We start from the raw sequence: 20,939 nt of genomic DNA, 5'->3' as shown, positions 1-20,939 counted from the left end.
CATAATTAATGAGGCAGATGCTAAGGCAAACACTTCGCAAGCAGATTAAGCTTGTTCAAATAATACTGACTGCATTTACAAGATAAAGTGAAAACCTTATTAAATCAATATTGATTGCGTTTTACACGAATGAATTAACAAACATTGTCGAATTCGGAATTATTATTATTACCTATTATTTTTATTATTATTATTATTATTATTATTATTATTATTATTATTATTATTATTATTATTATTATTATTATTATTATTATTATTATTATTACATGAGGTTATTCAGATACAGAGACGACATTTCAGTGTCAAAATCCACAATGTTCATTTATTAATATGAAACACGTTATTTGTAATTATTTACATAAGTTTTTATTGGTTTATTAACTACTAATGTTCGTTTAATTATTAATTAATTGGTAGTAACGTAAATTACTTCTATTTGAAAATATATATTTGTTATTACCTAAAAATTAAACTAGGTTTTGATAGATAAGATGAAGCATACCCATTTGTAATAAGGATGACGCTTCGTGTTTTCATTTTGTTGATTATTCTACGCAACAGATTGCCTCTATATTTTCTTATTCAAAATCTCCAAATAGCAATATTATACAGTCATACTACAAAAATTATAGGCATTCATTTTCAACGAACTTAAAAGTTCCTTACTGGATCTCTCTCTCTCCCTCTCTCTCTCTCTCTCTGTGTGTGTGTGTGAGTGTGTGTGTATATGTGTGTCTGGCTGGTTGTCCGTCCGTTGCGATTTTTTAATTTTGACCCCTCCATTCGATAGAGCATCAAAGTGACTATCTGAGAAAGTGATGAAAGTTTTCACATCACTCTTATGTTCCCGAGATATTGGGAAGACATATCTCAGGAACCATAAGTTATAGATACACGATATTGGTGTTGATTAATACCTAAGAGAATGGTAAATATTTTCATACCAAACAATAACCAGTGGCCACTGTCCAACTCGCCACTGGTTTGGCCATTGGTCATCAGTTGATATTGGTACCAAAATGTTTACCATCCTCTTAGGTATTGATTAACACCAATATCATTTCTCTATGACTTACCGTTCCCGAGATATTGGCCAAAAAATAGTTCCGATTTTGGAAAATTTAAAGAGCCATTTCTCGGAAACCGTAAGTCATATAAAGATTATATTTTGCCAAATTTAGGGAAAAACAGAAGAAGGTGCAGAAAAAAATTACTTTTACATGTACGAACAACCACGGTTATCCTTTCCGCTCAACTAGACGTCTGCAAAGCATATGTCACTTCGGGCCCGTGCAGGGCTCGGAACGTAAATATTTAAATATACAACCATATCTCTCGGACCATATCGGGCCTAACTTTGTAAATATACTGTACAATGATATTTATTGGACCGATCTTTCTGGGGAATATGTAAAGCACAACTTCAAAATTAAACCTCTAATTACTATAAACAAAAACACAATTTTCAGTTAATTATTAAGTTTCTGTAATTTGGGCTTATTTCGGGCTCATTTGATTATCACATGAGCTCGGGACGGGCTCGGGATGCTGAAACATATTTCGAACTCGGGTCGGGCCTCACATTATAAATTCACGGGCCGGGCGGGCCCGGACAAAAAATTCCGGCTCGTGCAGACCTCTTGTTCCAACCCTCCATTGTTTTTAAGTTCATTCTGGCAATGCTTTTGGAGTATTCTCAACTGGTACTTTCTATAAATTATCAGTTCTAAACTGCTTTCATTAAAATTATCAGTAAAATATTTTGAATCTTAGGAGTAAAATAAAAGCTTGGGAGCAGAAAACAAGGAACCTCTATAACACAACTGCCTTTGTAGTTGAGAGTACACTCATTTAAAATAAAAATAGTGCTGTTAATTTTAGTGTACCTATATTTAACCAACATTCTCAAGACTAATTACTTTTTTTTGTTATTTTACGACGTTTGTTAAAAGTTCGAGGTATACCAGTAAATGCAATTAAATAAACAAGTATCATATTTTATAGATCCACAATTTAATTTATCTATCACATTTTGTAAATAAATGTTCGAGAACAGAAATTCTATTAAATTAATTAACTAATTTAATTTAGCTAATATATAATTATTTTGCGCATTGATATTCGCTACGTTTGCTCTAGAACCTTGGGGGCAAGGTGCACAAGTGGGAATCACAGTATTGATTGCTTTTACACACACTGGGAGAGATATAGAGGGCATTGGGGAGTCACGTAGAGAGTTTGCTTAGCAACATACCGCCTCCTTTCCCCCTCCCTCTCTCCTTCCCGCTAATGATGCTGAGTAGAAATATCATCTCTTGCTCTTTACTGTCTGCTTTCAGTGGCTAGCATCCCTACCATATTTGTTTGTTGCCTTTTTGAATTTACATTTCTACTCCTCACAGATCTCCGTTCCTGAAAGTGAGTTTTATCTCTGATATTTTCGAGGCTAGTGCCTTGGGATACAGTTGCAATAACCTTGTTTTTCCGCTCTAAAAAGCAAATCTAATCATGTTTACTAGAAGAAATAGATTACACACGTAACAACGAATTTGGATTACCCAGGATGTTCTAAACAGGTCAAGTATCTGAATGGCTGAAAAATAAAAAAAAAATGTTTATCTAATTTCGAGATCAAAATAAGAGTTTACAAAATTTAGTACGAAAAAGCAGTTTTTGTTATTTGAAACGGACATTGCTGACTATACGATGTACCTAGCAGTCGGAAAAAGTTACAAAAAATCTTCCACTTTGAAATCACTGAGTATGTACGGTAATCCAATATTTACTCCTCCATTTAGTTTTTTTTTAAAGAACATACAAAAATGTTTCCTTTTAGGTAATTAAATCACTAACTTTTGGCAACCAGTAAGGTGAAATTATATTTTGGCCAGTACGAAATTTTGAGACAAGTCTGTGTTCGTGATGGCCATGAAATTTCTGATCACACTTTAAAAGACGTTACAGTTTCTCTAAATGATAGAAATGCGTAACAAAAGGAAGTATACCCTCTCTAGTCGATATCTTTATTCTTTTTTTATTCTCGGTTGAACGGGAGTAATTCAATGAGTTTTCAATTCTCACAAAATTGCACGTTCTCCTTACTACAAACTGTGATAGTTATGTAAGTGAACGAATACATTGAGAATACAATGTCTCAATTCTGGAGGAAAGCCAGGAATTCATCATTGATTCGTTTTGATGGCTATAAATCCATCATGAGCAAATTTTAAGACATTTTTTCTGTAAATAAAATATTTACTAGCTAGGTTCTGTGCGTTTGAGTATAGTAATTCAAATGAGGAAAAATAATCCCGCGAATTAAGACGGAAACGAAGAGCTCTAAAGGCAATAAAAGTTGATAATTTATCAGTGAAGAAAGCTGCAGAAATGTTTAAAATAAAAAGAATCACTCTATTGTATAAGTTACGTGGTGATCATCCAGGAAAGCCAGGCCATCCAATAGTTTTAACCACGAAAAAAGAAAAGCTGATTGCAGATACTATGGGACTTGTTGCGGATTGGGGTTTTCCTTTGACAAAAGCTGATATCCGAAGTGTTGTGAGCAAGTTTCTGAACAAACAAGGCCGGATTATAACCCAGTGGAAAGACAATATCCCATTTCGTGACTTCGTAGAAGCATTTGCTTCTAGAAATGGTCTCTCTACGAGGCTTGCCACTAACATAAAGAGTCAGCGTGCATCACTTGGCCCAGAAGAAATCAACCAGTTTTTCGAAAACACCCAAGGTTCGTTGCAAGGGACAAAACCTAGCCTCATTTTCAATTATGATGAAACAAATCTAACTGATGACCCTAGTGCTAAACGGGTTTTAGTGCCGCGGGGACGTAGAAGAGTTGAAAGAATTCAAGAGCATTCGAAAACAGCGATTAGTGTCATGTTTTGTGGAGCAGCAGATGGATCTTTATTACCGCCAATGATTGTTTACAAATCTAAACATTTGTATGAGAACTGGACGACTGGAGGACCTACTGGAGCGGTTTATGATAACAGCGAGTCCGGGTGGTTCAACATGAATCTTTTTGAAAAAATGGTTCTACAATATATTGTTGTCTCACATTTAAGAACACCGAGATGGAAAAAGAAAGGTTGTTGTAATAGGAGACAACTTGGGATCTCATTTCTGCCCAAATGTTGTAAAAGCTGCAGTGAAAGAAGGAATCTATTTCACTTGTCTGCCGCCTAACTCGACGTATCTTCTGCAACCTTTAGATGTCGGAGTATTTGTCCCCCTCAAAAACACTGCAGACAGATCTTGGAAAAATGGAGGAAGGAATCGCGTCGGAAGAGAATCATACTTAAGGAGCAAGTTCCAGTATTGTAAAGACTCATGCATGCTTTGGCTGCTAAAGCTCCAAACAATCTCCAAAGTGCTTTTAGAACAACTGAACTTTATCCCTTCGATAAGCAGGCTGTGCTAAAGAATTTTCTTGGCAGTTACAGTGGTACATCTGAAAGGATCTTGGATGAAAGCCTTTTGGAATTTCTGAAGGAAGGACGAGGTTTCAACCAAGAGAAAATTCGCCACAGAAACGGAAAGAAAGTGAACGTAGCACCTAGAGCACCAGTTACTTTGAAAAGTAACAAGAACAACAATCAACTCGAATCTGAAGAACTTCCAGAACTTGAAGTGCAAAGGGATGACTTTCAACTGGATGAGCCAGGGTGTTCCAATGTGGCCAAGAAAATGAAAAAAAGACAACAATCTTTGTTCAATTTGTAAGTGCGATTTCGCCCATTACCGAGGAAGAGATTGGATTTGTTGTGTGTCATGCAAGTTGTGGGTCTACCGGATATGTAACAAAGGAATGCGAAAATTGCCAAGATGATATGTAATAGAACTCATTACTATACCAGTTCTTATTACAAAACATTTTGTAATTTCGATTTCATTTTTTTATTATTATTTTTCTATTGTTTCACTTTGTTTGGTAGCCAAGTTTTAGTTTCAGAATTTGTTAAAAGTGTTCTCAAATGTAGAAAGGGTAAATAAAAGTACAAAACTACCCCAAAATCTAGCCTTTATCATCCATTAACAAAACAAATGTTTTTTTAAAAATAAAATCAAGTGTTAAACAAGCGCCAAAAGCCACCCAAATTTGACCTAAAATGAAAAGAAGTAACGTGTCAAACTAGCTCCTAATCGTGGGACTACATAAATTTAAGTCAGAATTTTTGGATGTAAGACTTAGTGTAAGGAAACGTTATTGGTAGGGGTTTGTAGCCGAAGGTCCATTTGGTGTAATTGCACACATGCAATATTATATCGAAAATAAATACGAGAATTATGTTCAATAAACTTTCCAAAACAAGTCAAAGTACCCCCCCTATGCCCATGGGTACGCCCGAATAGAATCCCCCTTTTTTCATTCTCTGTTTCCTTCAATCCATCAAATTTCATCTCGATGAGCAGTTTGCATACCAACTGGCTGGTACAATTAATCTAGTTAACTACAATGGTCAAGCTTCAGCGGTGATGAGTGTTTTAGCCAAGTATTACCAATAAAACATTATCTATCGCGATTGAAACGGGCTCATGGTATTTCTAGAATAGTGACTAATTTTCTTGCCCGATGTGATTATCATCTTTCTCTTTTATCCTATCTATAAATTGCATATTTTACTGTCCCTGGTACAGTGCAACACCCCATACGAAAATATCGCCTCGTATATCTTCTTAACAAGTTGTTCCTTAAAATATAATTCCTTTATCCTTCTTCATACTTGTTTCATTCTCTATTAATTATCTTTGCTCCATTTCTGATCTTTACTTTACATCTACACTAACATTACTAATATTGGTATCAGTAATAATAATACTAGTACCACGTAAACTATGGAAATTATAGGAAAATAGTACTATTGGATCCTCTAGCTTCTATAGTTGACCTATTTTTGTTCATACAGTTACCACAATTTCCATCTTTCTAGCACATTTTTATTTTTATTACATTCATCTCGCTACTTTAGCAACAATTACTTAGAATAATTTTTATTTATATCTGGAATAATAGTCATATCATGTTACAAAGAATGAATTACGAAACATTTAAGTAATAACTTTAAAATGTGCTCGATAATACAAAATATGTAGAATAAATGTTGTGTACATATAAAAATTTATATACGCATAATAGCACATTCATTATATGTTTGGACTTTAACATTTTATTTCAATACACAAGCTATGAAAGTCATAAATCTGCAGTTTTAACTTTTGCGGTCTGAATTAAACCATGTGACAAAGTTGATGACAAATGAAACGGAAATTGTGACGCAAGGTTATCATGTGGTAAAGGTATATGACTAAACAGACACACTACAGCGCGAGCATACATAAACTGACGTCACCGCAGCCCTCTCATTTGCTAACAGCGTTTAAACGAAACTTGAGCTCAGCCCTCAAACGCCACAAACGTTGTCCCTTAGTATATATATGTGTGTATATTTAGAATACGCTCTCTCTAATCCCCTCTCAATAATACGACCATCAAAAAGGTTTTCTCTTTGCTTTACATTGGTGTTGTTACTAAGACAGTGTTCTGACTCTATGCGAAGAATGCGTTAAATTTTAATTTCATATTTGAAATTTTCGAAGCATAAAAAGTGATTGTCGCGAATTGGTGTGTCATAGCATCCTGAAAGAACCACACAATGTTAGATCTGTCTAAGAAATTTGGAATTTTTTAGGTAAGTCATAAAGAGGATTTTCTCAGATAAAGCATTGCTTTTGAGTGCGACATAAATGTACTGATAATGTAAATACAAAAATGTTAAACAACCTCAGTAATCCAGCACTTTCGCTAATTCAGCAGCCCTTCTATATAAGAACGAGAATGTAGTGTACCTTCATCAAATTTGAATCCAACTCTCCCGCATGAAAGATGAGGACGCTAATCAGTAGTCACCACGAGATATTGAACACATGTTGCAATGCTAACTTACACAAAACTTTGAAAAATTCATTATAAAATCATATTTAAAAAATTTACTGACGTGTCGTTAAGTTATTTATGACTGTGTTTCACACGACACTACGTTATTTAATAATGATATGAACAATAGTCTCTTATCCGCAGGAAGGAATTTCAATAATAACACCCCATAATTTTCGAGTGTAGTTTATCAAAGACCATCTCAAACAATTCCGGACATGTTTGTATGTTATGTGTGTTTGTATTTCATCCTGTTTGCTACTCTCTTTTGGCAGTGCATAATGAATTATTGAAACAGGAGTTGAAGAAGGACAATATTATGGTGGGGAAAATATGCACTCTATTGACTAGACTGGTGGAACATCGTTAATGTACATGAACACATTTATCAAATTTTGTAGTATTTCAGTGTGTACTGTATGAAAGGGAAAAAAGTATGGAGATAATACTTAGCATTTTTACATTTGAATCGGTAGAAAAGTCAACAAATCGATTCCCATGTCGCAATGCAAATGACCGTAATTTTCAACATGTAGCTCTCTGACGCAACTGATTATCTTCTACAAAACAAACATATACAAATATAAGTAAACAAATATTAAAGTCCTTCTGTTGCCATTTTAACTTAAGTAGCTTCTACAGTACATTCAATGTATCAGTTTACTTTTCTTTCCATGTGTACATGCAACAGTTTAGTTTATCTCAATGCAGCAAATGCTCTTTCTTTATGTTCCAATGTTATTTATTGTATTACAATTGATTTCAAATTACACTGTCAGGGGATTTCCTCTTTTCATTTTCATCTCAATGATATTATCTCTATACTGCAATTGTTTTTCTTGTTTGTTTTAACGAGTATTTTGTTGTTTCATTCAGGTTGACTGTTGTACATTTAAAGTAGTAAACCTACTTTAGTAGTTCCATTTTATTATAAACTATACTTTGTATGCAAAATACTGAAAATCACAACAAGAATTTTCCTCCTATTGTCTATGTAATTTCGTAATTACTTAATTCAGAAGAGAAAGCAATATATACGCGATGTGTATGAATATTGACAACATAGATTCAACGTAGCCCGCGATTGTAATTGAAAATACCAACTATTATACGTATCTAAGTAAATGAACTCCTTGGTTTTTCGCATTGCGTATTTATACTTTTATTAGATATAGGGTCAGATTATTTTAAACGAGATTCTAATCTGTATACTAGCATGTTTCAAAAATAAAGACAAAATATCAAAGTGTCTACCCGCCAGAGAATATACATTTAACCGCCATCATGACACAAATACGTGGATAAAGACGAGAAGATACCAGTCTGTTGTCGCGCCACGGACATTTTTATTTCTACTTTGAAGATGAAGAGTTTTTAAAATTTCAAAGATCCGTCCACCTCAGAGAGGAAACTTTATACAATGTTTTTGAAGGCAGTGACGTTGTAGCTGAATATAAAGATGCCCCCACAGTATGACGAGAGCCATTTTCCCTTGCAAAAACGTTTCATAAGAGGGCTCTTAAATTTCTCCGAAGCGAGCCTTCCTCCCCTGCTTCCCATCGACCAATAATCGATGAACGATGCTGCACTCGCATCTCACAGACGAATCACCTCGATAAAGAAGCGTCTCTTTCTTCTACATTTGACTTATAAGCATACAGTTGTATCATGTACCTCTTCTACTAGTTGAATTTTATGATATCACGTTTGATTTTTTTAAAAAAGTAGGAACGTATAGGAACCTTATCCAGTTACTGAATACATATCACGAGTGCCACATATGAGCTTAGTTTCTTATTTTTAAAACCAATAGTTCCCTTTGGACACATTCACTTCACGAGAAAATGTATTACATCATAAATTCCAATTTTGGAATTATTGTGAAATATGTGTCTATCTTCAGACATGTCTCGTACTTGTGTTATCAGATCAATGAGTGTACCCTGTTTCTTTCCAACTAATTCTAGTGATGTCACAGAACCGTAATGTGTGGGTATATGTTGTTCTTCGGATAGTGAAAATGACGATATTGAATATATACACATAAAACTAACTACAAGAAAATTCAATTTGTATGAATTAACTAATTATTTATGCAGATATTGCGTTTACCTTATAGGTAACTTCTTATTATCCTAGTAGTTAAATTTAATATACTTAACTTCGAATTTGATATGTGGTAAAATATAGGTACCGAGAGTGTTCTTTCCAGTGTCGAATTCAGGTAATAACACTTATTTAATGTACTTTCCGTTTGAACACTCTGTATTTATCACTGTTTGGTCATGCTAAAAATAATGATTATAGAATCTAGTTATTCGTTTTGATGTTTCAGATTTAGGTTTCTACATCTTAAGTTAGTCTATATACCGGTATTTGAAAGCTCAATATTTGGGCTCCCGCACTGAATATTAGTTGTGTTAACCTACCACATGCATATGTTTATTTTATTAAGATTTTACAGGAGTTCGGTTTACAACTTTTCTCTCAATATAATTAAAAATTTGATTTGTAATGTATATTTTTCTAAGAAGAAAAGCTTGAGTACTAGTCCTTAAGAGTTATACGATATAATCTAGTGCATATTTGTAACTTATCAGTATATCTTAATCCCTTAACCTTAACCACTTTCTTTACAGAACAAAATCAAAGTTACTCACTTGTGAAATAATATGTATATGTAAGAAATACCGTTGTAATAATTCAATAGTGGGTCTACCAGTAGGATTATTTTGACTTAGGATTTGTTTTAGTTCGTTAATCACATTAACAAGAGTGAGCATAATCACCAGAAAAAATATTATTAAATCATTTACATCTCGAATTTTAGTTAATGAACTGAATAAATTAACTAACTAGTTCAATTGTTAATATTTAAAAATATTTTTCTCATATATTAAGATTTAAATGCGTTTTACAAATTAAAAATGGTAGGAAAACAACCTGATGTATGTTTGTTCCTATAGTGGTAATTACGATATATTACATTTGAACTAAATGTAAATGCACAACAATGTATTTTAGATTGTGAAATATTAAAATATAATTGCATATTGTTCATTATGGCTTTGGAAATGTTCAAGTTGTATTAATATGCAAAACTGACCAAAATACTAAATATATTAGTAATCCGTGTTTCAGTAATGCAACACCACCTTCATCAGAATGTTACTAATGATACAATACAATAATGTGTCGGCGGAAAGGTGATACTACCTTGCTGAAACTGTTACAAAAGTGTTATTAATTTATTTGGTGCCTTGGTCAGTTTATTTTATTAATACGTGTATAATATGCTGTAGATTGTGTTATATGACACGTTTCGGTACATCAAATTGTCATTGGCTCGACATTTTGTAGTAGTACACACAGTCAAATCTGTACGTAGAAATTTTAAAAAGAGACATATGCCACCTACTGAGGCTAGAATAATATTTTTATTTACCTACTAAAACTTGTAATACATTGTAATATGTATATAGTAGGTATAATATTATATTGTCATATTGTCTTTTGTGATTACGTAGTTAAATCCTAGTAACACATTTTCATCTCCCGAAAGTTTATGTCATGGATGGAACAAACTACGAGACTCTTGTATATTCAGAATTGGCCCCAAGAAAAGTAAATGTGTTTATATTGAACGGATTGAAAAAGTTAAATGGGATTTTCTTCTGTTTAATGAAACTTCCAAATTGTATGAAGAGTGATCCCAATTCAAATTGCTAAATAATATATTCAAAGTTTCAACACACCATTCATCAATAGGCTGCAATAAAACATACTGAAACAGTCTAAGTATGTTATACTTGCAAGTTTCAGCATATAGTAGTCTTGCAATGATACTTACATGTCTTGAAGAAATGGCTTAAACTTGTAGATTAATGGCCAGTTTTATATGGGTTTGATGTTTCTGTATATGTCCCAGGCGACCTCGATGCCAACCAATGTAATGGAAACTGCTATACAGGTAATATTTATTGCGTCTTTGCGAGAGTATATACAACGAAAACGCCTTTCCTACAAATGGCGCTTCCTTCGCGTAATTCATTCCGGACCCAGCAGTTTCTTTCAGTAGGCACAACTGTATACATCTTTCATTAGATAGAGTTGTCGCTTTCTCGTGCGCATTGAGACTGAAGGTCTCGGTTGCTCGAAACCTCCAGGTACATCAAAAATGTAAACCTGTCCACAGAAGTTATCTTGAAACATATATATAAACAAACTCGTATAACAACTTTGAAATTAATATTGCATACATTTCAGTGTATCCAATTTAGCAGAAATTACTCTCGCCACTACTGTAAAAGATTAAATGAGTGGGTACTGAGGCATTTAGCTACTATAAATGAATTCACTAATTGAGTTTGTCGGGTCACCTGTCTGAGCTGGGAGGAAAAGCAAATACGAAAGAAAGACAAAGATACAATATGGTTACATTTCATGAAACAAATAAGTGCAATTGTTATAAATATATGTATATCACTCGCTTTTCCAAATGAAATAACTTTCTCGCGTTAAGTAAAATTACCTTAATTTGTTTGCATGACCCACAACAAACAACAGTTCTGGACGTACAACAAATTATTATTGCTATATACGGTGTATCATGCAAGCAATATATGGAAGCTTTTGATCCACGCATTTTACCAGATGCAATTAGAACATTAAATTGTACAATTCTCACAAAGCCGTAAATTATAAAAGAAAATCAGGTATGTTCTTTATTATCAAAAGTAAAATTCATGATAGGATTTTAAAAACAATATTTATACATACAATTATGTTCCATTGTAAATTTATGGATATACAATTAATTATAGGAGATAGCATTACAGAACTTTAAAAAAGAAATGCAAGCAGGGCCGTAACTTGTGTGGGGTTGCCCCCCCCCCCCAAGGAAGTTTTTCGCCGTTCGAGGGAAGAGGCATTTTAAGACAAAATTTTCTTACTTCATATACGATACGAACATGAAATTATAAATGAAGCATCAAACAGGTTCACTAGATTACATAAACAAAACAGCACACAGAAGATCAGTAAAACAAAAATGAGTCGTGGACCCATTTCAGTAAAAAATGTCTACTATTAGAGGCCCTAGGAATAATATTTACTCGTATGGCTTTGAGATTTGTCATTATTGTCCCCTTGATTACTTTGTCACGTATGGAACGGGTCCAAGGGCGTAACTAACGGTCCCGCAGACCTTGCCGTGCGGGAGGGCTCATAGGCTCCGGGGACCATAAAGAGTAAGAGAAAGATTGAAAGAGGGGGCCAATAATTAGAAAAACAACTTTTCTAGGGGCCCAAATACGCGTATTAATGGTTGCCCCCCAGAAAAAAATGTAAGTTACTGTGCTGAATGCAAGTTATTGCACTTTGAATACAATTTATAAGACTTGGACCTCCAACAAAATGTCGAACATGAGTGTGTTTAGTATACATATAGTTAAAACTCAGAATATATTACTTTTGAAATAAGTTATATTGTTTTGTCACATTGCATTGTTTGTAAGTAATAACTGAGAAGCTGGAATCAATTTTATTGATTACTTTATGAACCTTGTGTTAATAACCCACATACACTTTATACAAACGTGCACACACAAAACCCACGTAATATAATACACAATAATATTGATTCTTCATATAAGTACATAGTTGTTTGTATACGGGACTGTAGGTAGGCAGATGGTGACCCATTAAAAATCACGCAACAATTGAAGACAACTTATATAATACAAGGGACCTTCCTGAACTATCATTTTATTTTTATGCGAAGAAAAATCTCGTATTAATGTATTTACTTGAAAAATAACGTTTCTTGACATGACTTTCACATAATTCACAGTAGCAATATAACAAATGATCACTTCCCTAGTATTGGCTACTTCGTTGTATATATATATAAAAAAAAATAATGGATCTGAGAATGAAAAATGTTGCCAATCACCTTTGAAAAGTTTTCCATTACTTACATAATTGAGGTCAAAAATTTCATTTATACGGCAAGAAGAAAAACATTTTTTTAAAAAAAAAATCTTGATGTCATTTAGAAAAGAAAGAAAACCATTTTAAGAAATAAATGATTTTTCTTTCATCACAGAATTTTGGTTATTGTTCACTATGTTATTAACCTCTATCTACAATCTCATAGGAAACGTTCAGTTACTTTATTTCTTGCTGAACTTGAACTTTTACGGATATTATTGATGGGACAGTTCTTATTGTACCAGTCGGTACCACGAGTATATTGTAGCCTTCACAGCAATCCAAGCTAACAGGTTTCTTTTCCTTTTTTTTCTATTTTTTCAGCGCCCGACAACACATTGGAAGAAAATAACGCGTACAGCGACATCTGACGCTTTTGCTGCTAAATTTCCAGCAGGTGAGTACACATGGTGATAAACTATCTGTTTCTTTCTTCTAGTTGCGGTTTATACCACTCAAATTAGTGCTACTATCCCGTGGTATCCAAATCTTAAGTATATCCGAATCTTTAGGGTTTTTTTTTTTCTCGATTTAGCTTCTAAGTTGGAATAAGTGTTACCTTAGAACTTCTATATGTGTCCATATATTCTTCATGCTATGCAGCTATGCTATCAAATTTCAGTAACTACTTTTACTTTTTGACCTCGTTTAGATCATGCAATTAGTATCTTCAGCTCATTGGAAGTGATAGAGCCGTGATTAGAAATAACCAGATTTCCTACTTCACCTGGACATATCGGGCCTCATGCAGAATGCGTGATTAGTGTCATATTAAAGAGTTCGAATAACATATGTTTCCTGCAGTAGTCAGGCCTTTAGTTTGACACTAATCATACGTCAAAACAACTCTGCATAAGAGAGATCATCTTTTTCAGGCACTAAAATTAGTCCTTTTTTTTTTTAAGGAATAGAGAGAACTGTGGGTACAGAAGGAATAGAGGGTACAGATAACTGCTTCAAACTTAAGAAAATGAAATGAAATCTTTAAGTTTTACGTCCCACGATTAAGCCGGTTAGGCTAATGGAGACGGTGATGATGAGGAATGAAATGGTGGAATGAAGAAAGTGGGAGGAAACGGGAGAACCCCGAGAAAACCCACGAGCACGGTGTTTGTCTACCACAAAGTCCACACAGCGCGAGCTGGGATCAAACCAGGGACCCCAAGCACCGGAGGTGAACACTCTACCACTGAACCACCGCGCCCCCCTCAAACTTAAGATTCGTACATTCAGTTGTAAGAGCCAAGTTAATAAACTTAATATTTCTGGAAATTATATTGTGAAGGTTTAGTTTTATACATTATATTTTTTTGCTTTGCTATTAGATTTTTGTTAAGTAATGTAAATATTTTGTGAAACATGGGGGCACAGTGGCTCAGTGGTAGAGCTCTTACCTCTGATACGTGAGGACCCTGGTTCAATCCCCGGTCAAGTAAGTTTGAGTTGAGCAACATCGTGTCCTTGGAGGTACTCCCATTTGTTTCCACATTCTCATTCCACCAATTCTTCCATCACAAATCATTCGTTTTAACCATCGTCTTCCTTAGCCCAAAGGCCATAAGTGTGAGACGTTAAACCAATAGATGCTTGTGAAATATAAAAAAAACTTAAGCTCTCGAATTAAAAGTGATTTGAAGTTTGCAAAAAAAAAAAAAAAAAATAGTGACTTAATTTGCAATTGAATATGGATTTAAATGTAGAGTCGAATAGTAAGAAAAGCAAAAAGAACGCAATCCAAAGTGTCTGGGAAGAGACTAAGGTGTGTATTTGATAATGATTAACAACACATTTGCATGACCTATAATTTTGCAATAGTTTTATTAGTATTAAATCTAATGATGCAGCTAAACCAAAATGATTGCTTTAAAAATCCAGCAATTGAATGGAACTGTTGGATATGAACTGTTATTTAGTATCTTTCAAATCTTAATCGTTAATAAATTTTGACGATTTTAAAGCAGAATTGTAGCTAAAATTATGAATTTAGAAAACAAAATTTCTCCAGAATGTGTGTGAAAATAAAACACTAAATGTTGGAGATGGAATGCAATGTTTCCAACTTCAGATTTTATCCCAGAATTAGGAAGAAAGGCCTTGCCTAAGCGGTAGATTAGAGAGAAACCAGGTTTTACGAAAAGTTCCTGAGGAAATTTCCTACCTTACTTTCAAATTCCTTTTATTCTTTACAGTCTTTGAGGTTATCGACTTGGTTATCTGGGGTCGAGTATTTAAATTAACCCGTCTCTAATTTCCCTCTTACTGGTACCCAAATCTACCCTCTTGTTCATTACAGATAGCGTTTTTCTTTAACAGTACTTAGAGACATTTTAAATTGTTTCTGATTTTAATAAAATTTAGGGATTTTGAGATATGATTTCAGGCAGAACGTCTAGTTCGACAGTAGACCTCATTCCTTCATAATCTTATTGGTTCCAAATGTTCCCAATGGATCACTGCTGGAACACTTAAGGAACGCAAGAAAACCATTCACGTAAATTTTAAAATGGTCATTTTATGCCAATTAGAAAGAGTGACACTTACATTGTGCTTTCTTCCAGCCATATTTAAATAATCTCGAAACTCGGGAAAGGTGGGAAAATTAATTAACTTTAATTACAAAAGCAATGTTCTTATTTTAACATTAATAATACTGTACCAGCAGTCCCGGAAAGTTCAGAAACAATATTTTATAGGTTTTCCCTTATTATTTGATGGGAGAGCACAGTGATTCGTATATAAATGGTGAGAGACGCTGCTAATTTTCTATCGCATGCTACTTAATGCTTTGAAGCACATAGAGTCGGTAGCTTAACCCATTGGCTAGATTTATTCGCGTAACTTACACAAGTAATATAGTATTGCAAATCACTTGGTTGTTTGCGGAAATTCTGTTTTCACTTTTTCTATACTTTCTTTCCGTATGAATTTATAACTGTAGCTATCAATTAGGATATGTCGTTTCAAACAAGATCACTCAAACAGAGCGCTACAATATCAAGTAAGATATCAGAAAATATGTAAGCCTATATACGACAAGTCAATGAAAATTATTGCATGAGACACGATGCTAGTGATGTAGTGCATTGTTGCCAAGGTGATCTTTGTTCTACTAGGTAAAATGAAATCACCGAACATCTTAGACTTTTAGCTGATATCAGACATCGTGTTGTGCAGCGAAGAGAAGGCTATTATGGACACAAATTTATTTTCTATAATGTTTCTTGATTGGACGGAGAAAAAGAGGGCGCGGTGGCTCAGTGGTGGATCGTTCGCTCTGGTGCATGAGGTCCCGGGTTCAAACCCTGCTTCCGCCAAGTGAACTTTGTGGTGGACAAACATCGTGTGCATGGTTTTCCTCAGAGTACTCCCGTTTCCTCCCACTTTCTTCATTTCACCATTTCATTCATTTTTCATCACTGTCTCCTTTAGCCTAGCCGGCATAACCACGTGACGTAAAACTCAAAGATTTCATTTCGAAGGGGAAAAAATAAAGAGCTGTTTAGTAAGTGACGAATATTATAGTATAATCATCGCAAATGTTGGAATGCGAACAATTCTCAATTTCTCACTTATGGACATGTGGCGGAACATCGGCCGCAATGTTTCGTATGAAATAAATAGCACCCAAAATGAAATGTTTTTGCACAGTTCCAGTGGTATGTGAGAATGTATTAATTGCCAAGGTAATTAATGGTTAGGGTAAGAATAGATTGGAAAAATCAATATTCATTGTTTTAAAATGCGACATCAGGTCTACAGATCATTGCTACATCGGGTTAATACACGTTCCTTTCACCTCCAAAGGCTGAAAATATCGCAATTTACAGTATTTAGTATTACTACTGTTTGGGTATCATTCCCATCGGTCGTCGCAAAATTTGCGTATCTCAACGCAACGTAAATACATTTCTAATGCTATGCCAATTATCGCAACTTAAAACGCTAATTTACCGTTGCGTTGACGTAAATTGTCAGAAATTAGGACCTTTGTTTGACTTGTTGGCAATTTTCTAAGTTGGGTCACGTGTAAACGTGTAAAATTTCCATAAATTTTGAAGTTGTAAAGAAACTTTTTAGAGAAAATGGAAATTTAGGGATATTTTTTAAATTCATACATTTCTCTAAGAATATGTATTATCTTAAATTTAATGTTTCATTCTTAAAACTCAAAATAACTAAAATAGAATGGAACACTTCTAATCATTTATAGCTAGATAGAATTAAAAAGTAGAATTTCATTTATTATTTAGGCTATTTAATCAGAGTATTTTTTTTAATACTGTATTTAATCATTGAAATGCAGTTTATGCTAGCCTTATACATTTTTTAAAATACGTTTGCCAAATAAATTATGGTTAGTTTCTGTCTCACTGAATGTATTGGATAAATGATTTTTAAACTTGGGAGTATCCCAAGTACTCCCATAAGTACACAAACAATTTGAAAGAGGTACGCAATCACCTCTGAGAAAGAGACAATGACAAATCCTATCTTTCCAAAACTATAGGTCCTGTAACAATCTTAAGTTATATGAAAATTTCAGGAACATATTGTGGAGTTGTGAATAGTAAAACTATTAAAGCAATACTTACCTTACTTCTAAAAATGATTGTTGTTCCTCTAATGGAGCTTCCTGGCCTAGTCCTAGTTTACATTAAGAGAGTAGATATCGTTACTATTAATAAATTAGAAACAACGTAATTTTCTTTCCTGAGTTTGATTGAAGAATTTGGCAAATATTTTACTGGCAATTTACACAGAGAGTTCTTAGATCCTTTTTCTCGAGTGCAAAATTCCAGTCTACCAAATTTCTTTTGAACGAAGAAAAAGAATTATTGGATTGTCCTGTAATAAAACTCTTAAATCCAGTTTCAAGGAAACATATTTGACAGCTGGTGCTTCAAAAAATTGAACGATTTTATATATATATATATATATATATATATATATATATATATATATATATATATATATATATATATATATATATATATATGGTCTCGACTTACGATAGTTTTTGAGTCTCACCCCCAAACTGGTTCTGTATCAGATCAAGATAAGTCATGAGAAAAATTAGCTCAATTCAGTAATATTTAATGGTGTTCGAAGTGACCTCAAGTTTTCAATGCATTTACAGGATAAAATACCAGACAAAGAGGCCGTGCAATTCTAATGTAAGTAAATAAACAGATGTTTGAAGGTAATAACTACTAAGTGATTAAAGATACGTTGTAAATAACATTAGATAGGTATTTGAGGTGGCAACCTACCCCAAAATGATACCATATAACCCCCTTCCTATTAAAAATTTTAAATCTGAATACAAGATGGCGATCTTCAAAGATGACCACCCTGATGGTACTATACAGTAATAGATGTAGTTTTACCTGAATTATCTCTATCCAAGATATAGTGTCACTCCCCCCTAGCCATTCCAAATTTACATGGTACCTTTGCCTTATATTGTATACTGTAAATGCATAGAAAACTCTTAAATCCAATTTGAAGGATACATATTGGAGCTCGCTTGGGAGAGCATTTAATACTATTCAACTGATCTAGCCACTACTCAATTCATTTAATACTATGAGCAGATTTATCTAATGGGTTACATTGGTCTCATATGGAACCATTTTAGAGGGGTGAGAATAAAAAAATCTGAAGTCGAAAGATAAGGACTACCCTTTTTAAAATCCATACTGATGTAGTTACATTGAATATGAGATGGGCGATACACATTAGATTCAAGTGGACACTTTCGGAAGTGCGCCATTCTGACGGTCGCCATCTTGGATTCGAAATAGAAGGTAGCGTGATATCTGACTGTGGACTAGAATTTTCTCAGGATCTCAAATATGCAATCAGATTTTATGTACCTTAAGTTAAAGAAAAGTTATCGGCAACTGAAATTTATGTTTATCCATTGCACAATGTGCTCTACATGTTACCCGTGCATGTTTACAGAAGCTTCTCCCAATTGCTGTTGACACGGAACAGGATATCGGGGAATTTTGCGCACTGGCAGTGGTGATTCGTTGTTCCAGGTAATTTGAAGATTACGAATTTTCCTACCATAACCTGCATAGCCTTCACACGTCCTTAAAAGGTAGAAATCAAGTGGCGTTAGGTCTGGTGATTGGGCAGGCCATTCAACTGACCAACGTCGACCAATTCATGTCCCAGAGAATTATTTATCCAAATAGTGACACACCATGGCACTTTAATGGAGAAATAGCATCATGTTAAGAAAAACATGGGGAATGTAACATCGTACAGTTCCTGGAAGGAGAAAAGGGCGATTATTCGTGTTTCCATATATCTGCCTACACCATAAAATTGTCTGCACAGGACATTTTGAAGGGATCTGTCTCAAAATACCAGCCAAAATTACAGTATATCATGAGCTCGTCAAGTTAGCAAAATTTAACTCTGTATATACCTAGGTATATTTCACATTAAGAATAAAGGGACACATTTTCCCCGATTTTGAAAATTTCCTTTTCAAAGGGGGAAAGATGACATTTTCTATAATTTACTTCTTCGCATTGAAATGATAGTTTCCTGGATTTCGCGATCGCGTCAAAGAAAAACAGTTCAACAGTTTCAAGTGAATTGTTAAATGTAGTTAGTACCTACCTTAAGCTGGAATGAAAATAATGAATGAAAATTCATTGTTAAAAATTGCAAATAAAATTAAAAATAAACATAAACATAATGTTTGACAATGAACATATTCAATTTTTCTATAGTATACCTTGAAAAATGAATTTAATATCTCCGTCGTTGCTATACGATCAGTGTAAGGTGCGGGAGACCCACATTCGATTCCCGGTGGTGCACATAGGAATGCGGATCTGACGTTAACTGTAGGTCTACGTCTTGGTAGCCTCGGTGCTAAACGGAACGCTGAACTCGAAATCAACTAAATAACCAGGAAAACAATAAAGCGAGGTTCTAATATTAATTACTAGTTAATATAATTTTGGAAATATTTGGCTCTTTTTCTCTGTGATGAATGTTAAAATTGAATCATCAAATTTTTCTTCAGTGTTAGGTCCTGGCTATAAAGAAATGGGGTAACAACTATGGTTAATGAGATGCAATAACCTAAAATTATTATTAATTATTAAACTTTAGCTTCAAATGTATCTCAATTAATGTTTTTAGAATTACATATGTATTTCCTATTGATTATACAGTACGACATAAATCACGATTCAATTGTTTGAAACGAGAGTGATAATATTTAACAAGGTGCTATGTCCGTTTTATTTGCATTCGAAAGAAAATCATGAAATTTAAATTTTCATTTATTAATGAAGGTGAGAAACAAATCAACTTAACGAAATATCCATTATTATTATTATTATTACTGAAAAGCTTATATTGCTTCGCTCCCATTTGCACCAAACAGACCTATCAATGCAAATGTCATTCAAGAAGATTAACATGGCGCCTGTTTTGAATTGCAATGAGAATGAGGTCAAGGGTAGGCTATCCAATGTATTATCACAAAGGCGAGAGAATGGTGTAAATTACAGAAAAGTTAATTCCTAAATTGTAGATGCAACAGCTGTGTTAAGTCCTTTCCACTCTGCTTAATGGCGATGCGTAATTGGAAGGATATACGAGCCCTGAAACCAGTAATTATCATGTGGTCAACAACCATTATTAACGCACGTATCTAGGAAAGTCTGGCTTGGGTAGGAGGGGGTGGGGGCAGATTGCAGGTATTAGACAGTAACTGATCATTTAATAAGCTTCATTTTGAAATAGTGCATTTACTTGCTTTTAACAAGCAAAGCAAACCGAACTGTATTTTGATATCCTTGATATTTCTGTTTAACATATACATAACAAGAAACGTGCTTAGCATAAACATGTAAATACGAGTAAACAATAACAAAATATATTTCAGTATATATAAATTACAAGTACAATCTGCGTCACTCTTTAGGAGTTTATATGTGTATTACCATTACGAGAACACAAA

At 33.9% G+C, this 20,939-nt stretch overlaps 1 protein-coding gene across 4 annotated transcripts in view; it reads left to right on the top strand.

Annotated features, from left to right (window-relative positions):
* Nucleotides 1-20,939, top strand: part of GluClalpha (glycine receptor alpha 1) — a 387,349-nt gene that overhangs the window by 154,886 nt on the left and 211,524 nt on the right. For 3 of the 4 annotated variants that reach the window (XM_081736063.1, XM_081736066.1, XM_081736065.1), the window contains exon 2: nucleotides 13,271-13,343. The exons of the other annotated variant lie outside the window; for it this stretch is intronic. The gene's annotated coding sequence lies outside the window, so the exon portion shown is untranslated. The remainder of the gene's footprint in view (nucleotides 1-13,270; nucleotides 13,344-20,939) is intronic. 4 annotated transcript variants of the gene reach the window in all.

Source organism: Thermobia domestica, chromosome 13 (assembly GCF_964235325.1).
Source record: "Thermobia domestica chromosome 13, izTheDome1.hap1.1, whole genome shotgun sequence".
Taxonomy (NCBI): Eukaryota; Metazoa; Arthropoda; class Insecta; order Zygentoma; family Lepismatidae; genus Thermobia; species Thermobia domestica.
Note: the sequence above shows the minus strand (reverse complement) of the source record. Positions and strands in the feature narration are given on the sequence as shown.